Raw genomic sequence first — 23,161 nt, 5'->3', positions numbered from 1 at the left:
TATTCTCTCTTCCACCTTTCAGCTGGCATGTAAATACCCATCAGCACCCTGGTCCGCAGGACCATCCCAGCCAGCTGTACCATCCACAGTGTATTGTATACATAATGCAACACCATTAACTCTAATGCTGTCACATGGCAGCAAGAGCGCTTGGGAAGTGCTGGGTGGAAGGCAGGAAGCTGCTGACCGACTGGCTCCCTTTTATATAATCATAAACTCAAATCCACATTTCTCTGAAAGCAAGAAAAATCACCCAACCACCTTTTGATTACACTTTTACACAAATTAATGTCATTTTCCTTTCCAACAGTATTGACTACAGGATTCAATTTGGTCCGGCAGGTGCTGGGTAACGGGAAGCCTGCTAAGAGCAGCTGTGTTAACAGCATCCCTCTCGAGAAAGGATTCTCTGTGGAGAGTGAAGAAAGAGGGAGAAGAAGATAGAGACGAAGAAGGAAAGGGGGGGGGATCAACAACTTGCACACACATCCACATCCCTGTGTGCTGCTGCTGCTGCCGCCGCCACGGCGGCTGCTTGGATGCGTCTAAGATGGCACCTTGGTGCCCTGCCACATTCGGTCTCCTTGGTACCGAAGCGGCGCTCGGCTTCTTGTCACTGAGTGGATGATGATTATCTGCACCAGGGTCTCAAGGGTGCTCAAGCTTTGCTGGCGATTGGAGCTGAGATGCTTCAGCTGAAGGATTTTAAAAGCTGTACAAGGCCAAAGAACCATTACCAGTCACTTGCTGTGTGATGCCTGTTGAAGAGGGGGTAGGTGTGGAAAGAAGGGGCGCTGGGGGTGCAGGAGAGGGGAGGGCACATGATATCTTTATCCCTCTCCCTGTTTTCTCTCCTCCCTCTCCTCCTACCTCTCCACCTCCCCACCCCTTTTTAGCCATCGTACCCTTGCTGAGGCATGACAAGGTTATGTCAGTGTGGTCTGAGAATCTATTGATCACGGCCATCAAAGATCTTTGCGGGAGTTTAGGGATTTGGTGCTTTGCATAACACCCCACTCATCTCAGTTAACTCCTCCTGTCCCGGCCTGGGCTCCAATCACCTCTGAGCTGAGCTGTTGGCAAAACTTGCTAATTTCTGTGACAGCTGCTTTCCGAACTATACTCATAAGGCTGTCAAAACCATTGTAATTACTATTATAACAGAACTCAGGTGCATGACCCCGGCACTGAAGAAGTGGAAGGATTGGACCGGATGCAGCAAAGGGAAAAAAAACCCATATAGATACTAATGCCAAACCCCCCCCCCCCAGACATGTGCACACACACCAATAAGCAAAAAGGATCTTGTTGAACTCCTACCCTGCTGATTTTTCTTTTAATCAGTGACAAATAAAAGAAATAACCAGAAACCACTGAGTCACGCACTCCCATTCTGCAGCATATCACATTTTTCAGTAAATATTTATTGAGCACGGATAGTTGAGCTGGTGCTGTTCTAGGTGCTGGGGCTCAGGGGTGTACAAAGCAGATAAAAATCCCTGCCCTTATAGAGCTGGCATTCTGGACACACTGACACAAAACTGCCTGTCCTCAGCCTGTGACCAGGGGGTGGCTGCCTCAGTATTTCCCCCGGCGTGAATTCGTGCAAACACACACACAGGTACACACTTCTGCATAATCATTACAGGCTTGAATAGTGCAAGGGTAAGAAAATATCTGGAATACTTCTCCAGAAGGAAAAACTAAAATGTCCCAAAGCCGTGAGTCGTGGAGAAAAGTGATGCTCATTTTTCGGCCTAAAGGTCTGCTCTGCCACAGGAGGCTTTTGCATTAGTCAGTCTCTGCCCACCTGGAAAGATAATCTGAAGGGCTTGAAGTACCTGGACAAGTCCAAACACCCCCCTCCCTTCCTCTCTCCCTCCCTTCCTTTCCTCCTTTCCTTCCCTTCCCTTCCCTTCCCTTCCCTTCCCTTCCCTTCCCTTCCCTTCCCTTCCCTTCCCTTCCCTTCCCTTCCCTTCCCTTCCCTTCCCTTCCCTTCCCTTCCCTTCCCTTCCCTTCCCTTCCCTTCCCTTCCCTTCCCTTCCCTTCCCTTCCCTTCCCTTCCCTTTCCTTTCCTTTCCTTTCCTTTCCTTTCCTTTCCTTTCCTGAGATAGCAGAGGAGGAGCAGAGGCAGAGGGAGAGGAGAGGATCTTAAGCAGGGTCCATGCCTATCATGAAGCCCGACCTGGGGCTCAATATTACGACCCTGAGATCATGACCTGAGCCAAAATCAAGAGTCAGATGCTTAAACATCTGGGTCTCTCAGGCACCTGCCAAGCACTTAGAGTAAGTGAGAGGTGCTGTTTCCCTGGAAAGTTCCTGGATGGGTAGTCCCTGTGGCTATGTGACCACAGGTTTCCTGGAATGAGGTGGGAGGGTGGGATAGGAGGCAGAGATGAGTGGCATGGTCTTAGGAGGCTAAACCAGGGTGCAGAGGAGGAGAACAGGGCTTAGAGGCACGGCTGTGCTGTGTAAAGGTGCCTTGAACTCCTCTGAGGGCACAGGGCAGCCTCACACCCCAAGACTGAAGCCGGTGTGCGGCCTCAGCACCCCATCCTGGGGGCAGAGCCCCCAGTTGCCTAGGATCAGGGTATGGCACAGCCTGGCCAGAAGGGACTTACTGGCTTTGGGCCACAGCTGGCAGCCGAGGATCCTCTGCTTGTTTCTCTCTCCCTTAGCACTGGGTGTCACTGCAGTGAATGTGGATCCCTCTGGAGACCCTCTTGGGGCCTGGAATTAATCACCTGGCAGGGGACAGGGGAGGAGTGGAGGCTGGAGGGAGAGTCAAGAATGGGGGAGAGAAGGACCATCCCAGCTCAGCAATTCCCAAACCCCCTCAGAAACTGGCTCTTCATCCTTTGCTGTCCGAAAAGCCTCATTTGCAGAGACTGATGTGATGCCTCAGCTGAGCCCAGACGTTTTACACATTAGTGCTGCCTTTGAACACGTTGGGAGCTCTGGGTTGGAATCCCAGGCGCTTACGATTACAGTGGGACCACAGCACTCCTGGCTTTGGGGGCAGGGGCACCTGAATTGCTGCCTCGACGGAGCCAGGGGAGTGCTGGGTGTGGGCCCCACATTGGGAATGGGTAGCTCAGGGCAGCTCTCGTCTGACCTGGAGTCCCAATCCCAGCACTCTTGTCTGAATGGGGCGGGGTGCAGGATCAGCGCAGCACACAGCTTTACCTGTTTTCCACCTCCAACCCGGGGCCAGGGCAAGGAGGACATCCTTCTTTTTTTTTTTCTTTCCTTCTCTTCTTTTCTCCATCATTACATATTGTCTTTGGAGCTGAGGAACTGGATTTTGGGTGGTTCTCCTCTTTGGGTTATGTATGTACCCCCCCCCCCCCACATACTTTTGAATCACACAGTGATTTTGTTCATGAGGTCGCCCCTTTCACGGTAGCAGATTAGGGAATGAAGAGTCTGGGTCCATGGTGAAATAAATCATTGCCAGCCAAGCCCAAAATCAGGGGTAAGGGCAAGAGAAATTGACGTCTTCCTCCAAAAAGCATTTGTTTTAAATAATGAGATAAAAAGATGAGCCATCTGTGGCTATGAGTGTGGGCGCTACATTGATATGCCACATCCTGGCATAACTCTGGGTGAACTTGGTCTTTGTGATTACCTGTGTGTTTTCATAATGAACAAAAACATGAAAGCAGAGTCACCAAACCCCAGCCCCACTTCCAGAAAGCTCCTGCTCCTCCTCACCCTCCTCTCTCTCCTTTCTCCCTGACCTCCTCCCTCCTCCTGTCTCACCTGTTTCTTCCTCCTTCTCCTACTTCATCCTCCTCCTCTCTCCCCCTTCCTCCCCTCTCCTCCTTCTCCTCCTTGTCAGACAGTTTCACTTCTGTCCTGTTTTTTTCATTTCTCCTTTAGGTTCTTTTGCCTTTCTGAATACCTTTGTAGTGAGGAGCCAGCTTCCTCCCCACCTCTTCTCACTTCTGCCGTTTTGTGATCTTGCTAGTTTTAATGAGAGCACAGTCAATAACTATGGAGAGGTGCTGACGACATTACAAAGGAACTAGCCCTTAACAAGTCAACTGTAGATGAGGTGCCAACAGGATGGACAAGAGGATTAAAGTATTTATGCCAAAATATTAGAAGCACACGCAGAATTAGTTCTCCCCGTGTTAGATATTTTACTTTTGGCAAGTCCATATTTAAAAATCTTTTATCCTTGTTTTGCTTAAAGTATTACAATAAGCCCTGGATTTTTCACAGTTACACTTGTATATTTTCACAGCTGTTTTAATCAGAAAAAATTAATGTGCTTTTGATAGCTCAGAAACCTATCACTGGCAAAAGCTTTGCAAAAATGTGCTGCAGAGCAGAGTGGAATCCTCCACGTTATATATTTTTGCCGGCTATTTGAAATTCATAGAATTTCCCCTAAATATTTTCTTTTGCAGTTCTTGCCTAAATTAATCTAACAGCTTGGGCTGACTTCTTTGATAATCTCTTTTGTTATGAGTGCAGGGATTGCTATTGTTAACATTCTTTGGGAACCAAACATGAACTGCCTGTTACTGGAGGAAAATACAATTGCTATTTTTGCTTGTATTGGAAGTATTTACTCAAATAAAATATACAACATAATGGATAAGCAGGACTGGCAGTCTCCTTGATGGCTTTATGGTCACCGGCTTAGTCTGAGTGTGCTCCCCTGGATTTTCACAGGCAGCGCAGAAAGGAACTTGACTTTTGCTTCTCAAGGTCTGTGACACACACAGATGCACAGACACACACTCTGAGTCTTGGCCATTGTGAGGACACACGGTCTTGGATTCAAATGCCAGGCCCACGTCGTGAACAGCACAAGAGAGCAAACTACCAAGAGTAAAGTTCTGTGGCTGCACGTCAATAATAACAACGGCAGCAATAATCTTTTTTAAAAAAATCCACAAAAGTAAAACATTTGCAACAAGGGAAGGAAAATATAGGGAAGGAACAAAAGAGATGAACAAAAGTCTTGGTTGCCCCTGTCTGCCTGGCGAAGAAGAGGCTGATTTCCAGGGGAGGGAGAATCAGTGGATTAATGTGAACTTTAATACTGAAGCAGTGTGTGTTTATTGCTGGTGACCACAAGACATAAATCTTGCAAGCACAATATACAATACGATGCAGCCCCCAGTTTTTTTTCCCCCTCTCCAGTCTCAATTTGTGTGTAAGTGTGTGTTAAGTGCTGTTGAAAAATAGTGACCTTTAATAAAGGATTGTATCCTGCGACTATTTTCCCAGACACACAGTGACCTTTCAAACCAGACTGAGGTGAGGGGGTGTGGAGTTTGGACTTTGAACCGGCCAGACCCCGCTGTGCTCCTCTGTTAGCCTGGCCACTTTTTATTGTGTCACCAGGGAGCGTTCTGTATGCAAAGCAGGCCGGGCTGGCAGCCTGAACCTTTGCAAATCAATTTGTCTGTGAAGGCGAGTCCACTGGAGTGAAAGATGGTCTAACAGGGCACACTGCCCCCTCTCTTTGTGACATCATCGCCTGTGGTACTCTTGTCAGTCATGTCTGCTCAGAGGACTGTTGGAAGGAGGGGGAATGCCTGGGTGGGGGAGTGAGGGGGTGGGAGGGGTTAATCCTCATGACCAACTGTGGCCTGAGAGACAAGGGGCGTTCTTCTTAATAGGACAGAGCTGAGGGGTGGACAATTAGTCGGCTGGACTGGGACGGTGATGGGGGAGGGCGCCATTATACCCTTACTGTTGCCTGGCTGTGGTCGCCAACCCTACGGTTTCCTCTCCTTCCTAATGGTGACATGTTAACAGGAGGAGATCGCTATTAGACCAGGGGAAGGCTCAGGTTCTGAGGAAATCCTGAAGATCATAGTAGCCAGAAAGTTTGCTCCACCCCTACCCCCTGCCAGTAGAGCTGATGCCCACAAAACTCTAACCTTTGATTGTTTTCCATATAAGACCCTGAGCTACAGTCCCATCTCATAACAAACCTTTTCATAAGGGTTAATATTATTATCGATCTTTCCAAGTCTTTCAACACCCAGGACTCTACATTAATCAGTAGCTAAAAATGCCAGGAAAGACAGAAAAATTCAATTACTTTGTTCCCTGATTCACATTTCTTTGAGAAGTCCCTTTAAAGATATGGAAATCCTGCATTTTTCATAAAACAGTGGTTAGATCAATTTCTGTGTAAGCAATTAATCATCTTTATACTCCACAGAAGATGGGGAGCAAAGTGTGACCTACTACAGCCACGCTGACTGATTAGTCTCTTGGTGAGCAGCATGGTGGAGGGCTCCAAACACCTGTCCTACAAGCAGGTTTAAAATGTAAGCCTTCTGTGGAACTCTTCAGGGGAGGAATGTGGAGAGGAAGTGGCTATGATGGGCTCTGGAGCTGGATGAGCTGGAGTTCTAATTCTTTCTCTATCACTTGCCATATTATGGGAACTTCGTCAAGTTACCAATTGCCTGTAAGCCTTGGTTTCCTCATATGTCAAATGGGAATGTTAAAGAAGAGTTACCCCATGGGGTTTTGGTGAGAATTAAAAATTAAGGCGCATATGCTCCTTAACATGATTAGCTCTCTATAATTGTTAGCCCTAGTGATAATATCACATGGGAGGATTACTGAGGTAGGGTACCAAACAGGTTGTAATTGCATCCACATGGATGAAGTTCAATTAGGAACAGCTTTATTAGCCATGAGAAACTTGTCTCATTCAAAAATCTTTGGATTTGGGGTCAGATGTTGTGTTTTATTTTGCAGATTATCATACTGGATTTAAGGCTATTGACATAGGCACCATATATGTGGCATCATACATATATTGTATTTGTGCTATACACACATCATTTTTTTTCTGACTACCAATCTATTTTCAGTTATAACCCCCGAGCATAGGACACTAAAATTTATTTGTGTATCATGTCCTTTCTACATGGGATCACAGGATGATTTGCAGACAGTCAGTGGTAAACTGACAGGGAGAAAATGTTTTTTGGGAGCAGGATTTGAAAGGGGAAGTCACTCTGAGGCAAGACTAGCCATCCATTTGTAAAGAGCACAAACGTGATTGGCATGGGCTCACATCTGAAAGAAAAATTCCAGAAACTGTTTAATTTTTAAGCTGAGTTTCACTGTGAAAATGGTGAAGGGGCATTGGTTGAATGTATCTCATTTTGAGGGGAAAATTTTTACTGACCCTTTTATTTAGGAACTCACAATGGAGGGAAGACTAACTTTGGGAAGGAATATGGCCACAGGTATGGATTTCAGAGAGGGTTAAGGAAAGATGAAATGTTCTAGGTGACGAAAGGGAAGTATTAGAGGCAAAAAGCTAGGAATGAGGTCAAATATCAGACATTAGAACCAGAGTTAGGATCCTAGAATCTCTTAAGGCTAGTAACAAAACACAGCAAACAAACAGACAAACAAAACCCTCCAGATAATACAGAAGCAACAAAAACAAGCCTTTTAACTACAAGTTAGTGGTATAAAATGAAGACCCTGAGGGGCACCTGGGTAGCTCAGTGGTTGAGCATCTACCTTTGGCTCAGGTCATGATCCGGGAGTTGGGATCAAGTCTCCTATCGGACTCCCCCAGGGAGCCTGCTTCTCCCTCAGTCTGTATGCCTGCCTCTCTCTCTGTGTGTGTCTCTCATGAGTAAATAAATAAAATCTTTAATAAATAAATAAATTGAAAAAATGAAGACCTTGAAAGAGCAAAAAAAAAAAAAAAAAGAAAAGAAATAAATAAAAGAGACTCTACTGAAGTACTGAAAACTTTGGGATTAAAAGCAGATATAATGTTTAGTATGGAAGCGATTAACTATATATTCCAGAAAATGAAGAGAGAGTGATAAAAGCGGGACATACAAGTCCAGTAGGATCCTGTTTACTCTTTCCTGGATTCGGTTATCTAAGATGTCACATTGTATTTCCTGGATTGTAAAACTAGATGGTTCCAGAGCCTAATTCAGCGCAAGCAGCATGTGAGGTGGGCAGCCTTCTGGTTCCTCGGCTTCAACTTCGCCTTACAGAGTTGAAGCCATTCTTGGAAGGCTGGTAGTGTGGGGACCAGTAAACGTGCTTCGGCATAATGTTTCCAGTGTAGCCAGAGGTCTGAGTTGGGAGAAGTGGTGTGGGAAGCTGGAGGTGGTGTGGTCTCCTTCAGGTAGTTGTAGCTTGCTCTGTTGTTCTTCGACCTTGGAAAACCCTGGTTGAATATTGTCCTTTAACCACTTATGAACGTGAGGAATTGCATTATCTCAGAAGGTCTCTTCCATAGAGAAAAGTTGGTAACTATTATCAGCTGGAATTATGGGGGGAAATGAGAAGAGATTAGGAATCCCTGATGAGACCAAAGCAGGGCATTAGTCCCCTAGGGCAGGGCAGTCATTAGCCTGCCAGTAGTGCAAGGCTAGGTGATCTGGGTGGTGGTAGCCAACTGCGCTGCTAGGACAGTCGCAAGGTTTGGGAAAGGGGATTCAGACACTGTCTTTCCCACTCTGTCCACAAACGAGGGATAATGGAGCCGGTTACTACTATTGTCCTGGTCGTACAGTGTGTTCTGACAGGGTTCATGTTTTGGTACCTGGGCCAGTTTGACACTCTAAATGTCCCTGAAGCATGCCTGGTCTTAAGGTGATCTGTATGAGAAATCTGAGAAATGGAAAAATGCAGAGCTCTCCTCCCAATACTCAAGTTGGTGATTTTAATCATTCTATTAAGAAGCCAGTGCCTCATTTGGCACCTCTGACAGCAGGGTGGGGACTCCCTGGTGGTTTCCAGGTGTTCCAACAGATTGCAGGGTACCTGTGATTCCTAGATGAGGAGCTGGGAGCATTATAAGGGACCATCTCTGGGAATGTAGCTAGCATCGTGCCTGATGAGCCCAAGGTGCCCAGCAAGTGGGGACTGTCTCATCATGCTCCTGCACCAAATTGTATGCTGTCTCTTCAACCACAGTGTTATGCCTTGAAGTTGGTGCCCATATCTCTACACTAAAATCCTCAGAATCTAGTATTAAACTGGCATGCTGTGGCCAGAAACTTAGCAAGTGGGATGACTTTGTGATCTAGGTATTTGAGTGGTGGGTAAAAGAGAAGATGAGGCCCCAGAGAAGATATCCTAGCCACTGTGAAGGCAAGTATGTGTGTGAGAGGATGTAAAGGTGGTCAGTATCATTCTTTCTGAATCCCAATTAATGTTATTCAAGTACCTTTTATGTTTAGAGCTTATCGGATATCCACAAGGGCTATATAAAGTTGCTAATGCTGGATACTTGTCTGGATCTTATAGCTGTGGATATGAATGTCCTGCAGTGGTCCCAGAATATTGCCAGTCACTGTTAGAGCTGGGGTTAGGGTATGTAACAAAAGGACTTTGCTTTGTGTAATGCTCTATCTACCATTTTCAGAGTTCATTCATACAGTTGATCTCTCCAGATAGAGTCGCCAGATAAAGTACAAAACCACCCAAATTATATTTGAATTTCAAACGACAAATAATCTTTTAATATATATGCTCCAACTCTTGCATATGCAACAACTAAAAAATTATTTGTTGTTTATCTGAAATTCAAATGTAGTTGGGTATCCTGGTCCCTGCCCCACAAATGTAGCAATGCTACTTCTGGGTAGAGGACTGGGATAAACACTAAAGCACAAAACTGTTAAGATAGATGTGGTTTGTACACCAAGCTCTGCAACTTACTAGCTCTGTGTCTTTGGGTAAGATTTCATTTTAAAAATCTAACCAGAGTTTTTTTTTTAGTGTTCCAGGCTGTGCTGGGAGGATTTAATGAGCTAATGCATGCACAGGCTCAGCACATAGTGACTACTAAGGAGGTTGTAGTTATTGTTATGCTCTTATTCGAGCCTTGCCTGGGAGGCAGCCAGGCATTTCTCTACCCATGTAACGGAGGAAATGAAGAGAAGCTCAAGTTTTGATTCCTAGCTCACCTTTTCATACTAGGTTGACGATACCAAAGTTTTGTTTTGGTGCCATCTTGACATCTTGACACAGCAGGCTCTGGCTGAGGAACCACCCAGTGCTCCCTGTCTTCCCAGAGCAGAGAGAGCAGACCCCTGCCTCAGGGGTACAACCAGGAGGCTGGCGAGTCCCTTTCCTATCAGTACCTGTGGCCAGCAGGAAAGGAAGGGGCGGTGCTTTCAGGGGGTTTCAGTTGTGAGCCCTTGATGCTGTAGGCCATGACCCAAGCCATGGTGGGTTGAGAAGCACTTCCTGCCACCCCCCCTTCTCTGTCTACCTCAGAGCAGCAGAGGACATGCCCACGAGGAACCCCTGGATGAATTCTATCACCCACTTACCTTTATCTGCAGGATGGCCTCATCTGTACTTGTTTTTGGCACTAAATTACAGGCCCCTCCTGGAAAGTATATATGTTAGAAGAACTGTCTGGACACAAGTGACAGAAATCTAACTTAAACAAAAGGGAAATCTGAACCCCCATAACCTAGTCTCAGACAGAAGGGCTGCCTTAAGGATCATTGCAGTCAGGTCTTGAATGTTGTCATTACTCTCTCAGGTTCTGTTCTTCTGTTTGTCCACTTCATTTGCTCTAGTCTCAGCTGATTTCTCTCTTCCAAAAGGAGATGGGCAGCTCCTGACTTTCATGGTTACAGTTTCATAATCAGAGAGGGAGGAGCTTCTCTGTCAGTTCCAGTAAAAACAAAACAAAACAAAAACCTTTGGGAAGGATGCTATTGGCTCAGCTGGGTCACATGCACATCCTTGGCTCAATCATTGTGCCCACGAGATGGTATATACATCCTGTGGTTATCCCAGGACCAATTATTGTAAGTTAGAGGGATGGGGTGCCCATGATGTTATGTTCATTAGGTTATGTTGGGAGGAAAGCAGTTTCCAAACAGTTGAGATTGGGGAGAGTGCAATTATCAGAAGAGGGAAGGATTGATGCCTATGTCTCCTTGAAAAGGAAGAGTTTAGGGCAAAGAGAGCCTGGGTTGGATGGGACTGGCTGGATGATCTTTATGAGGAGGAGGTGGGAGACCACCTGGGTTGTGGAGCTAGGATTATTGCATCTCTGTTTGGGTCTCTTCTGGACCTTACATCATTTTGGTTTGGTTTGGGCACTGGGATAGGGCTGATGGTAACTTCCAATGGAAAAACAGAGGAATGCTTGTGGCTGTGGGGCAACTGATACAGTTAGCACTTTGTGGGAGTAATTGCATCCATGGACTTTCTGCTAGGTGTTTACTTGATGCCTAAAGAAGGGCTAAGTACTTTAGGAGTTTCAAAAAAACAACAGAACACAAGACTTCAGCCTTTGAGGAATTTATAATCTTCTTAGGTCAACAAGGTGTCCACATGTGAAGCACTTAGAAAACCCTTTAAGGAAGTGCCAGATGGTGTCTGTAGAACAGGCTCTGGGCTCTGTGACACAACAGGGCATGTGGTTCGGGCCTTGGGCTGAAAGATAGGGCTGCCTAGAAGAATTTGAGCTGGTCTTTGAGAACAAAGTTGAAGGTGAATGCAGGAGGCTGACCTCCCATATAATAAATTTTTATTGTGCTTTAGGATAAATGAAAACTGGGTTTTGCAAAGGATGTAGCCAGAGTGGATATTGCCTTAGGATGAGGACCCAGGTCTTGTCCCAAGGGATCTGAATACGTTTGTTCCCAGGTGTTCCCAGGCTACAACGTGGGTTTGGGAGAAAAGACAAATCACTTTTTGTGGATATCTACTTTGCCAATACACAAGGTGGTATACAGCCGTGGATCATGTAAATGACCATGGAATAGGGAAGATTGCTTATTTTTCTTTTTTCAAGCAGGCTAGGATTTGTTTATGAATGAATCAATGGGAAATGTTAAGAGACCAACTTTAAGAAAAGGTTTTTAAAAAGTTTTCATGAATATTGTGAGAATTCAGGAAGCAGCAAATGGCCACAGTAGGACAGGGTTTTTCAATTCCAGAAGATCTGGGGGTGAATTCCGTGTTTGTAGCTTACTAAGGGGCAGCACTGAGCCTTTGTTGCCTGGCCTCTAAAAGGGGAATAAGGGTGGTACTTACTTCACAGGGTTTTCTTTTGGAGGGCGCAATCTGTGTACAATACTTAGGACTTGTACTTAGTGCTTGGCAAGTAGTAAAGACTCAATAAATAGTTTTAGTTATTATTATTGTATTTTATTTAGTATTATTATTGTAAGTTTATATAGGTAAACTAGGTATAGGCAGTTGGAGCAGGAACCGTTGTGCTTCACTACCTAGTATGTGCCTGACCCTGGACCACGCAGGCACTTTACGCATATGATTCAATGTAACTGCCGCAAAAGACATGTGAGGGAAATGGAGTGATTTGCATTTTAGAGATGAGGAAACTGAGGGATTAAGGGTCCCCAGTGAGGTAAACTTGAGCCTAGGTGCACCTGATTCCAGAATTTTGCTCTCCTTTTCTTAGAGGGAAGACCAAAGATGGCTGGAGGGGATTGCCAGGCAATTTCCAGGCTAGAGCCTGCATCATAGACTCTACATTCAGATGTCTTGGAAGGGACCCAGATGGGACACCTGAGTGGATCAGCGGTTGGGCATCTATCTTCGGCTCAGGGTGTGATCCTGAAATTCCAGGATCGAGTCCCACATCAGGCTCCCTGCATGGAGCCTGCTTCTCCCTCTGCCTATATCTCCTCCTCTCTCTTTCTATGTCTCTCATGAATAAATCAAAAAAATCTTAAAAAAAAGAAGGGACCCAGAAAGTTGGAGGTGAGGGGGTAATGATGCAAACCTAGTAGAAATGTTTGCAAAAGACAAGAAACAGGTAGGCGCTCTCTGTTTGAGCCAAGCTCCCCAATGAGCTTCTTACAGCAGCATTTGTCCAGGAATGCTGGGGGAGAGGGAGAGAGAGAAAAAGAGAGAGAGAGAGACCCTGAGAACCCTGGGAGAAAGAGAGAGAGAGTCCCTGAGAACCCTGGGAGCTTTGCTAAGCAAGTGTGACCTTTCCCTTCCCTTGGGTCAGTGCCTCTTCTCTGAGGGAGGCCTGGAGCCTTTGGGATACCTCTCCAGCCCCACAGAGGAGGGATGCTGGCTGGAGCTCCCCATGTGGGGGTGGCAGCTGGCCTCTGCCACGGCGATCGCTCCCATCTAATGAAAATATTTCGAAGTGGCACAAAGCAAAGGCATAAAGCAAAGCAGAGCCCTGATGTGTGGGCAGGTGCGGGCCGAGAGGAAAAAAGGAGTTTGAGTATGCAAAGTTGAATTGCTGAGACATGGGATATCTTAATAGCGTGGGAAAGGGGGATTGTGAGATCAAAGGCTATGATAAGAGGAAGATTATTTCATCACGACTGTGCCGAGGAGACGATGGTCATACATGCAGGGCAGACACCCCATACACGCCCATTTCTTTGACTTCAAGGTGGGCAACACTCAGTCCAAGCCTGGGCCCTCTTCCCTGACTCCCTACCACACTGGTCAATTCTGTACTGGGTTTACTTGCTGGTGGAATGCAGGATGTCCGGAGCCCACCACATTTGTTCTTATGTGATTTTTGTTTTATTTCCAGTTCATACTTTTATTTCTTTATAGCTAAGAATTTTTCTCCGGCAAAGAATCCTAGTTTTTGCTTGAGGTCCCAGCCTAAGTTCTTTATTTGGTTGTAGCCATTGGGAGTTAATTTGGAGGTTTTTTTAAAAAAAAAATATTATTGCATTTTAAGAATGACAAACCAGTTTGCCTGCATTATTTCTAGTTCTTAAAATTCAAAGCAGTTTGTTAGAGGTGGTTCTTTGCTTTTGGAGATGGAGCTGGTTTCAGTTTTATAGCCCGTTGTCTTCACACCCATCTCAGTGACTAATACTCTAAGATGGATTTCCTTTTTTTTTTTTTTTTTCTTCTTTCCTTGAAGTGGGTTTCAAATCCCCAAAGAATTTCTGGGAGGGGAAAAAATCCTTTAATTGAAAGCAAGAGAAAACAAAACAAAAAAGCATAAGAGAGCTGACAAAAATATCATGTTTAATGAAACCAAGTTCTATCCCTGCAGATGGCTGTGGAGGCACAGACTGACCTAAAGATAGAAAAACGGGTTTCCTTTATGTGCCTTGTAAAGGGTGCTTTTTTTTTTTTTTTTTGAACGTTGCACGTATGATTGACTGGCATCTCGCAGAGCCCCTGAGCGAGCAGGTAAGAGTCCAGTCCACCTTTCTGGACAGGCTGGGTCCCCCACAGCAGTGCTAAGATGGTTTGTGAAGCATCCCGGGCTCTGCTCTCCTCTGACTGCTTATGGCATGTGCAGCATGTTCTACATCATTGGGTGCTCAGACCTAGACCAGCTATGTGATCTCAGGCAAGGGATTTAACTTGCTTGGGCCTCAGCTTCCTCCTTTGCAAGCTGGTGGGAATTGTATCTACCTCTATGGGTTTTTGTGAGGATTAATTAAAATATGGTAGATGGAGTTCTTGGGTACAATGTATGGCTCTTAGAAAAGGGTGCTGGTTCTTCTCGTGGCCTGATCTTCCTCCCTTTGTGTACAGCCAGAATGTAATCTCCCGTGGGGTGGGTCTGGGCTTTGCACACTTGAGGAGCTTCTTGGGTGCTGGATACCCAAGGAGGCCCCGACAGTCGGCGTGGGCTACACGAGTAACCAAGAATAACGGAATTACCGAAGCAGATTTCTTAAAATAATCTGAAAAAGTAGCAGCCTCTTTGAACTTCCCTCTTAAAGAAACAAATTAAGCAAAACATGTAAAAAAAATGAACACATTAAAAACCTCTACAAGGTTGAAATGCACTTTATTTCATTAGGAATTAATGACTTGGAAGTTTTCCTGTTCTGCTGTCAATTCTTGCATCTCACTGGTGGCCCTTCTTTTCTGCCTTCTGTCTATGGAGTTGTGCTCCTCAAGGCTGAGAGGACATGGGTAGGTAGGTTTTGCAGTTTGAAAAATGAGCTTTTTCCATCAGGGAAGGGTACTGTGGCCCTAAGAATGGCATATGACCCTCTGGTCCATGAGGTCCCAAGGTAGCAAAGGCACAGCTTATTTTGGAATCTTCTTTGCTGGAGAACAAGAGGCACCTGAGTATCGCCAAAACGCATTTTCTAACTTCTCTATTTCAAACACTTGACTGGGGTCTCTGACCGCCCCCAACCTCCCAGGACACTCAGCCTGCCATGCATTTTTCCTGACCTCACTCGTTTTCTCTGCCTTGCTCTTTATAGAATTACATCCCCTCTCTTTGGTTGTCTGGCTTGGCAGTTCATCTCTCTGCATGCTATTTGCTCATCTCAGTCCCTTTTAGGATGGGGTACAGACACCTTAATCCATTGAATTGGGTTCATCGACCCAAGGAGGCACTGTCTCTCTCTTTCGCTCCTTCTCTCCTTTTTCCTTCTCTTCCCCTTCTCTAGTTTATTTCAGTACATGCACCTTGCAGCTACATTTCTGGCTAGTGTTTCACATTTTAAAAAATTCCGTAAACCCTTTTATTTGGCTGTCCTCTACTTTAAAAAAAGGCCATATCATACCTAGCACCCCAAATTGGCCTGAAAGATAAATAGCAGCTACTCTTTCTTTTTCAAATTATGAAAGGTTTCCCTCTAGGAACAATAGCCAGTACACTGACAGTGAATCCATTTAGTAAAACCATTTATATTTCATTTTAGTGAAATATGTCTATTGTATAATTCGAGGCAAATCTGTGTTTCTTGTAGGGGTTTTTCACCTCCTCCTTTTTAGTGCAGTCCTTCCCTTGTTCTAGCCATGGCTGTTTTGGTAGAAACTTAGCAGCCAGAGCACTTTAATATATTCATCTGGTAAGTAAAGTCCAGATCCCTTTGATTTGAATCCGTCCCTTGCTTTGTTAGGGCAAGATGGGAGTTGGGGGGTGGGGGAGGGCAGGATGGGTGTGAAGGGAGTAACACCATTTTTTAATCACTTGGAAAACATACCCTTCCCTTTGGTTTTGCTTCTGTTCAGAGGCTTTCAAGCTTGTTAAGTCACACCTGGCCCCCAAATAATTGCATCCTCCGCATTAAAGTTTATTGCCCCCTTCAATAGGGATGGAATGAAAACTGGGGGAATTTAGAGACAGACCACAGGCTTCACAGAGCAGTGAAATCCACCCAGTTGTGGCATGGTGGGGAGGCAAAGCATCAACATGGAGGAGAAGACCTGCACGGGGCTCGGTGGTGCCCCTACTTACCCACAGGTGCCGGGGGTTCCGAAAGGATGAAGGCCTGTCTATCCTGAGTGGCAGCAAGAGTGACCTGGGCTTGCAAGACTGGTTAATGATGCCCCCTGCTTGTTGAGTGATCTTTGCTTTCTACATTTTTTAAATCCTTCCTCTCAAACAGTCTTTAAAATGCTTTTTTGCTTTCATCTTTGCCAAGGCCAAAGGAGCCGCATGGGTTAACTCTAGTTAGCCGTGCCCATGCTTACAGACGGCCTCTCTGTCTCTCTCAGACACACACACACACACACACACACACACACACACACACACACACCACATGCACGCAGACACTCCAAACTTAACTGATTTAATTTCCATTATGGAAGGTGAAGTCCTGGTAGGGAATTGGGGGATTGCCTTTGGGAACAGAGTTAACAGCACACAGTTGGAATACTGAGTTTGAGAAAGATTATCCTTTTTCTTTTTTTTCTGTTTAAGGGCAATAAGGTGACTGACTGTGGCCACAGACAGGATACGCCAGGAGAGCCTGACTTACTTACACAGACAGGCTGTTCTTGCCCCTTTCTCTGGTCACCTGATCTCTCTCCATGTGCTGCTTTTAGAACTTCCTGGTGCTTGGGCCTGGCCTCGCAAAAGGGAACAGCCATTCGTGTCCAGACACATTTGCAGACTTCTGGCAAAATAGCCGGAGCGCACGAAAATTTACACTTTTCCTGGCACCTGGCCGAGAGTATGAGCAGGATTTGGCTGGGGTTTGCTTTCAGTTAGAAAAGCCCTTTGGGGGTGGGGGTGGAAAGTCGGGGGTGAGGTGGCAGCAAGATCCTCGTGAAGGGTCAGAGATGCTGAAATAAATATCAGCTCGGCTAGGGAGAGCAATTCCTGTAATTATATCTGCCCGATGACTTATAATCAGCGTTCTTAGCAGAGTCTGTAACTTTCATGTTTTCTCCTCCTGTGTGCGATCTGGGTGGCACCGGTGGTGTGGGTGGGAGGGAGCATAACACCTTGATTAAAAAAAGTGGTGTTAGTGGTGGTTGGTGCTGTTAACATGAACATCATTCTCATTGAGATTACCTTTGAAATAATGCCAGTGGGGCATTTGCTGGAATTTCTGGTGGTGGGGAAGGGGCCTAGGGACTGTAGATTGTTTTTCACTAGGAGAATCCTGTGTGTATAGACATTTAAAATACCAAAACAAAGCTGAGTGTGTGAACGAAGCTCAGACTTGCCATGTTGGTCCTGCTCTCCAAGTGAGGGTCCACTTTGGATCTCAACCTAACCCATCCTCTATCTCCCCCTTTTGAAACACTTGAGAGAAACCAGCCGTCTGCCAGTCCACAGGCTGTGTGTCATTTCCTTTCCTCTCCGAGCCTCACTCTTTCCACAGAGGAGACTTTTCAAATTAACGTTTTCAGTTCATTAAAGACCTTTTCGCAAACATTTCGTTCTGGTAAAGGCAGTGTTTCATCTGGAAATGGTCAGGCTCACGTTGGCACAGAATGGTGCGAGAAAGAAAAAAAAATCAAATCCCTTCCTACCAAGTGGACAGACCGTGTGCAGGAAACCTCAAATGGGTCTTCCTTAGAGAGGATGGAGAGATTTCTTTGGAAGGAAAAAACAAAGTCGATGAATGAAAATTATTTGCTCATTTGTTTTGCAAAACTAACAAGGGAATAGGGGAGCTGGGCTTTCATTCCCTTTCTTTCAAATAATAAAAAAAAAAAGATTCTCTGGGCAGAAGAAACTCACACTGTGCCCCTTTGTCTTGCTTTTGCTAATATCCATGGCAGCCTCTCCAGAGCTTGCTCTGTGCTTGGGGAGTAATGCATGAAAATCCTTCTGCCTCCAAATGAAAATACACGTGGCCTTCTTTTCCCTGCCCAGTTTGAACCAGACACTTGGAGAGTCTCATGCAAATGGCTGGCTTCCCCAGAACACACCAATGGAGCAAAGCATTAGTACCTTGACAAGCTTGAGTGCTGGGGGCTTGTTGGACAAAATTACAGAAAATAACCCGTCAACATAGGACTAGAGATAGGCATATAGGATGTTCAGTTTCTGCTGCTGTTGTTGCCCCAACTTGGGAGAACCCAAGAAATCTCAGTGCAGAAAGGAGCCTGAGAGATTAGTAGTCTGTGTGTGGAGATTATATATATATATATATATATACCATGTATAGTAGGTCACATATCGCACCATGTATATATATATACACTTTTTTTAAACTGTGTTTTGTAGAGCCTCAGATGATCTCAGGATTAGCTCCATTTCTACACAGTGGAGTTTGGTATACGATTTCCACCAGACCTCAAACTCCCTGAGGCCTCGGGCCATATTTGTGTTGTTCATGTATTTGTGTAAAATCGACTCTAGGTAAATATTCGCTGAGTAAAGAATGAGAATATAGCTTAAAATGAGTTTGAAAACCATGAATTGAGTCTTTTTTGCCCTTCCCTTTTGCCCAGCCATTTTACATCAGGGCCAGAGATGCTAGATGGATTTCCCAAGGTCCCCTAGCTGGCCACTGGCAGCACCAGGGCTGGAAACCCAGGCCTAGCCCACAGCTAGTGTCTTAGTGTTGCCTTGGTCAGTGGGACCCAGCAAAAGCCACAAATGCCAGCTTCTTAGGGGCAGCTTTCATGTGGGGACACTGCTCCCCACTCACCTTCCAACCAGTGGGCATGACTAGGTGGAGTGTTTAATTAAGATTGCGAGCTGCCCAAGAGCAGGGAGTATGTGTGTTTTGTTCATTTCTGTGTTCTGTATGCCTAGCACAGGGCCTGAAAGTAGTTGCTCAGCCACTGTAATATTTGATGAATGAACGAACGCAAACACAACTCCAGCCAGAGTTTGCTTCTCTTGGACAATCTAGAGAGAAAAGATCCCAAGTTTGACCTCAAGAACTTTAAGATCACAGAGATCTCTGTGTCGTAATTGAAGTGTTAGCACCACTGGAGCATCACCCTCAGCAGCAGCCAGTCTCCTTCATTGTCATCGCCATCGTCACCATCAACAGCACCAGGCAGACATGAAGTGCCTTACGCTGTACATTTGTTCTGAGGGAAATAAGCAGTTATTGCCTTGTTTGAACAGGGCTACTGGTTGGTCCTACCCCTATAATCTTCTCATTCTTGCCCTTTGTAAATAATAGACTCCTACAGCCTGAATTCATGGAGTGATGCAAAGAGCACCGGCCTCCTGAAGGAGCAGATTTGGGTGTAGAGTTGGCTCCACAGCCTCTGAGATTCTGCAGTCTTGTTTACATCCCTTGTCCTCTTTGACCTTCGGTTTCTGCACCTGTCAAAAGGGGAAATGGATTTGCTACTTACCAGGTATGTGATGTTGTCAAACCAGTTAATCTTTAGCTCCAAGCCTCAGTATTCTTAACTATAAAATGGGTTACTAACAGTATGTAGCTCTCAGAATTGATGTAAGGATTACATGAGTTCATGTATGTAAGATCCTTAGCATAATAAGCGCTTGATACATATATTGTCATACTTGTTCTCATCCCCCAGGAATTAGGAAAACTGTATGGAATGATTCATTCTACAGAAGAATTCTATGTAATTTAGGGGATGGCTATTGAATTTTTAATTATTTTCTCTGTGTATCCAGTTAACTTGCCAGCATTCACACTTAGCTATTTGACAGAAATACCAAAGGTAAATAATTCCAAATGGAAGTCATGACCTTAGTTCATTTCCAGCACTCTTCCCACCTCCCTAACCCTCTGACCCCCGACTCATCTCCTCTTCCTGTGTTTCCTGTTTCAGCGAATGGTGTCAACAACTTTGTAGCTGCCCAAACAACTGTCCAGCAGTTGGGAAGAAGTCAGTTTCTACCTTACCTTCATAATCAATCATTTACCATGTCTTACCAGTTTCCCCAGTTAGGAAACCCTCTCCAAAAGCCAAATGTACTTCTCCCTCAGCACTGTGCTACCTGGCATCAAGCCAGAGCTGTTGCCTGGGCTTGGGCAGTTGTCTGTCGGTGGCCCTCCTGCCCCATTCTTGCTGTCTATTTTCAGATGTTTGTGATTTCCTGCATATTGCCTCTGGCCTTTACACAGACTACTTCTCTTCTCTCCACCTGTGCAACCCGTCAGAATTTAGCCTAGAATGTTGCTACAGGAAGCCCCCTTGATTCTCTGGTCTGAGTTTCTTCTAGGGGCATCTTAACTATATGGCCCTGGGCATACTTCTGCCATAATATTTATCATCAGACCATGTTAAGATTTTTAGAACTTCTAAACCTAGAGTGGATTAAGATGTCTTCATTTTGATATGTGACCTAAAATAAAAGCAATATATGACTCTATATGTCATAATAATAATAGCTGACATTTCCTGAGCACTTCTTAGACAACAGGCTTTGGTGCTTTATGTTAAAATTCATTTAAGTTTCACAATGGCCAACAATCACATATTATGCTCTATGCTATCCCCATCTTATGGATGAGGAAATTGAGCCCCAGAATGTTTAAGAAACTCATCCTAAGGTCATGGAGCTAGTAAATGGCAGAGCTGTGCTTCAAATATAGGCAGAATTGCTCCAGAATCTATATTCCTAACCATGCACTGTAAAGAAGTTGAACAAAATTCTGATTTTTCTCTATTTTGCATTTTTTTTGGAGAAAAATCCAATATGAAATTCTTTCAAAAATCTTTCTCTTTTTCTTCTGCTGTTGGCACTGCTAGGCTAAGCCTCTGTGCATGTGTTTATCTGGCCTACTGGTCACCCTGTGTTGCTCAGCTCATAGTGTGGAATTGCCTGTGACATGTCTGTCTTCCTTCTGGACTCTGATCCCTGAGAGCAGGGCCTATGTCTGTGTTTGGGTACCCTATAGGGAGGGGCTCACTGAAGATGCAGAGCCATTGTGGGATGCCACAACCCCGCTGCATAGATCCCCAACTCAGGGTTTCCTGTTTGTTCCCTCCCTAACTAGGTGTAGCTTACCTTGCCAGAGCTAGTGACAGGGTTGGCTGAAGTAACTTTCTATTCTCTATCCTACGCTCCTTCAATTGATTCCCTAGCAGTTTCCTGCCTCTTTCCATAGTTCTCCACATGCTCTCACAAACTTGTTTCTCTTGAGCTGTAGTTGGTAAGAGTTGTGAGTTGTAAATACATTCTAATACACTAAATATAAATGATAAAGAAATAAAGGCTCTCCCTCACTCCCCTTGTTCTCAGGACCCCTCATTCTAAAAACAAACACTATGGGATTAAAATGGGCATGAAGGGAGCTACTTTTCTCATTGGGAGGAGGTCGAGGTGAGGTTTCAGCAACATCCTTCTGAAAGGCTCTTGACCCCGGAAGCCATCCCCAGTCCTGCCTGACACTGGAAATACAGATGAGCCCAGGACCTCTTCAGTTCTCCTTGGGGGACTCTCTCCTCCATAGGATTAGCTATTTTTCTCTGTACCATTGAGATGTATTAGTGAATACTTATTCACTCGCTATTATGAGGAGAAAGCTTGTATTTGCCTTATCAATGTTCTACTTGTTTCTTTTTAGGTGCTAGATTCCTTTTTTCTTTGGCCCTCAAGGAGATTTCATCCTGCAAAAGGAAGCAATGATGCCTCTCCCCAGGACTTTCTTTTTTCTGATTCTTCCCAGTTTCATCTTACTTGAGGTAATCTATTGGAAATATGGTTCTCAATATGCATTGCATTTTATTCTTTCTATAAATAAAGATCAAGCCTACTATGTACCAGCAAGGGTGCCAGGCTTGTTATGGGAGAATTTGTCATGGTAGGGGAGCAGGGGTTTTGGGTAGCACTAAGGAAGGCTGCAGAGAAATGACTGTATTCACAGTTACTAGGAGTTCTACTGGGTGCGAAGAGCCTCCTCGTTACGATAGTTTCAGTGTTCCCAGGGAGGGTTCTGCATTCTGTATGCATATATAGATTAAATGTCATCTAGTCTTCATTACTTTAGGTGTGATCTCATGGGACTCAGGGACAGAATTACCTTTAACTTTCCATCGCTCTCAGATTCTTTGACAATTAAACAGGTGAGTTCACACTTTGTACTTTTGCAGCTGATTACAAGTAGGACCAAGATATGTTTAGACCTAGGAGAGAGCATTTGCTTTTTGGATTAGGAGGCTTATAGACCCTGATCCATTTGAGCAATTAGTTTTGTGTATTGCAATGAACAATGAAAATTTTTAGTATAAGGAGATCCCTGGGTGGCTCAGTGGTTTAGCACCTCCCTTCGGCCCAGGGTGTGATCCTGGAGTCCTGGGATCGAGTCCCACATCGGGTTCCCTGCATGGAGCCTCCTTCTCCCTGTGCCTGTGCCTGTGTCTCTGTCTCTGTCTCTCTCTCTCTCTGTGTGTGTCTCTCATGAATAAATAAGTAAAATCTTTAAAAAAAAAAAAGAAAAATTTTAGCATGGCATATCCCCAATATTGCCTGGGATATACTTAGAGTAAATAAATATTTGTCGTTTACATGAAATCCAAATTTAGCTGGGTATCTTGTGGTGGGTTTATTGTTTGCTTGTTTGTTTGTTTGTTTATTTATTTATTTATTTTTTTTCAGGCTACATCTGGCTATCCTAAAAGTTAGGCACTTGAGGAATGGGCTTTGAAAAGATCCACACTGTATGTGCCTGGTTGTGTTTGTTTTTTAGGTATGTGTTTGGGGAGAGAAGGGAGGGTCTAGGGGAGAACTACTTGAGCAACTGGACAAGTGCTTGTTACAGGAGAAGTCTGAGAGGGAAATTAATGGTGAGTATTTACTCATAAAATAATTCTGGTTATCTCAGGAGAGGCAACCCTGGGCTTAGTGATTTAGGGAAGAGTGTCTTTAGCTGTCTTGGCACTGTGGCCTTAGTAAGGGGTATGGTGAAAGGAAGACTAGAATGTGCCAGGAAGGCTGAATGTCTTTATTATGGCCAGTCAGTGTGATTTTGAGCAACCCATTTCAGGCTGCTTTGTCTCATTTTCTGTATCTGTCAGATGGGGCTTAATAATTATTCTATTTACTTCAAGGGTTTATTTTGAG

The sequence above is a fragment of the Canis lupus genome, chromosome 10 (assembly GCF_003254725.2).
Source record: "Canis lupus dingo isolate Sandy chromosome 10, ASM325472v2, whole genome shotgun sequence".
NCBI lineage: Eukaryota > Metazoa > Chordata > Mammalia > Carnivora > Canidae > Canis > Canis lupus.
The sequence above is the reverse complement of the archived record's forward strand: the minus strand, read 5'-3'. Positions refer to the sequence as shown.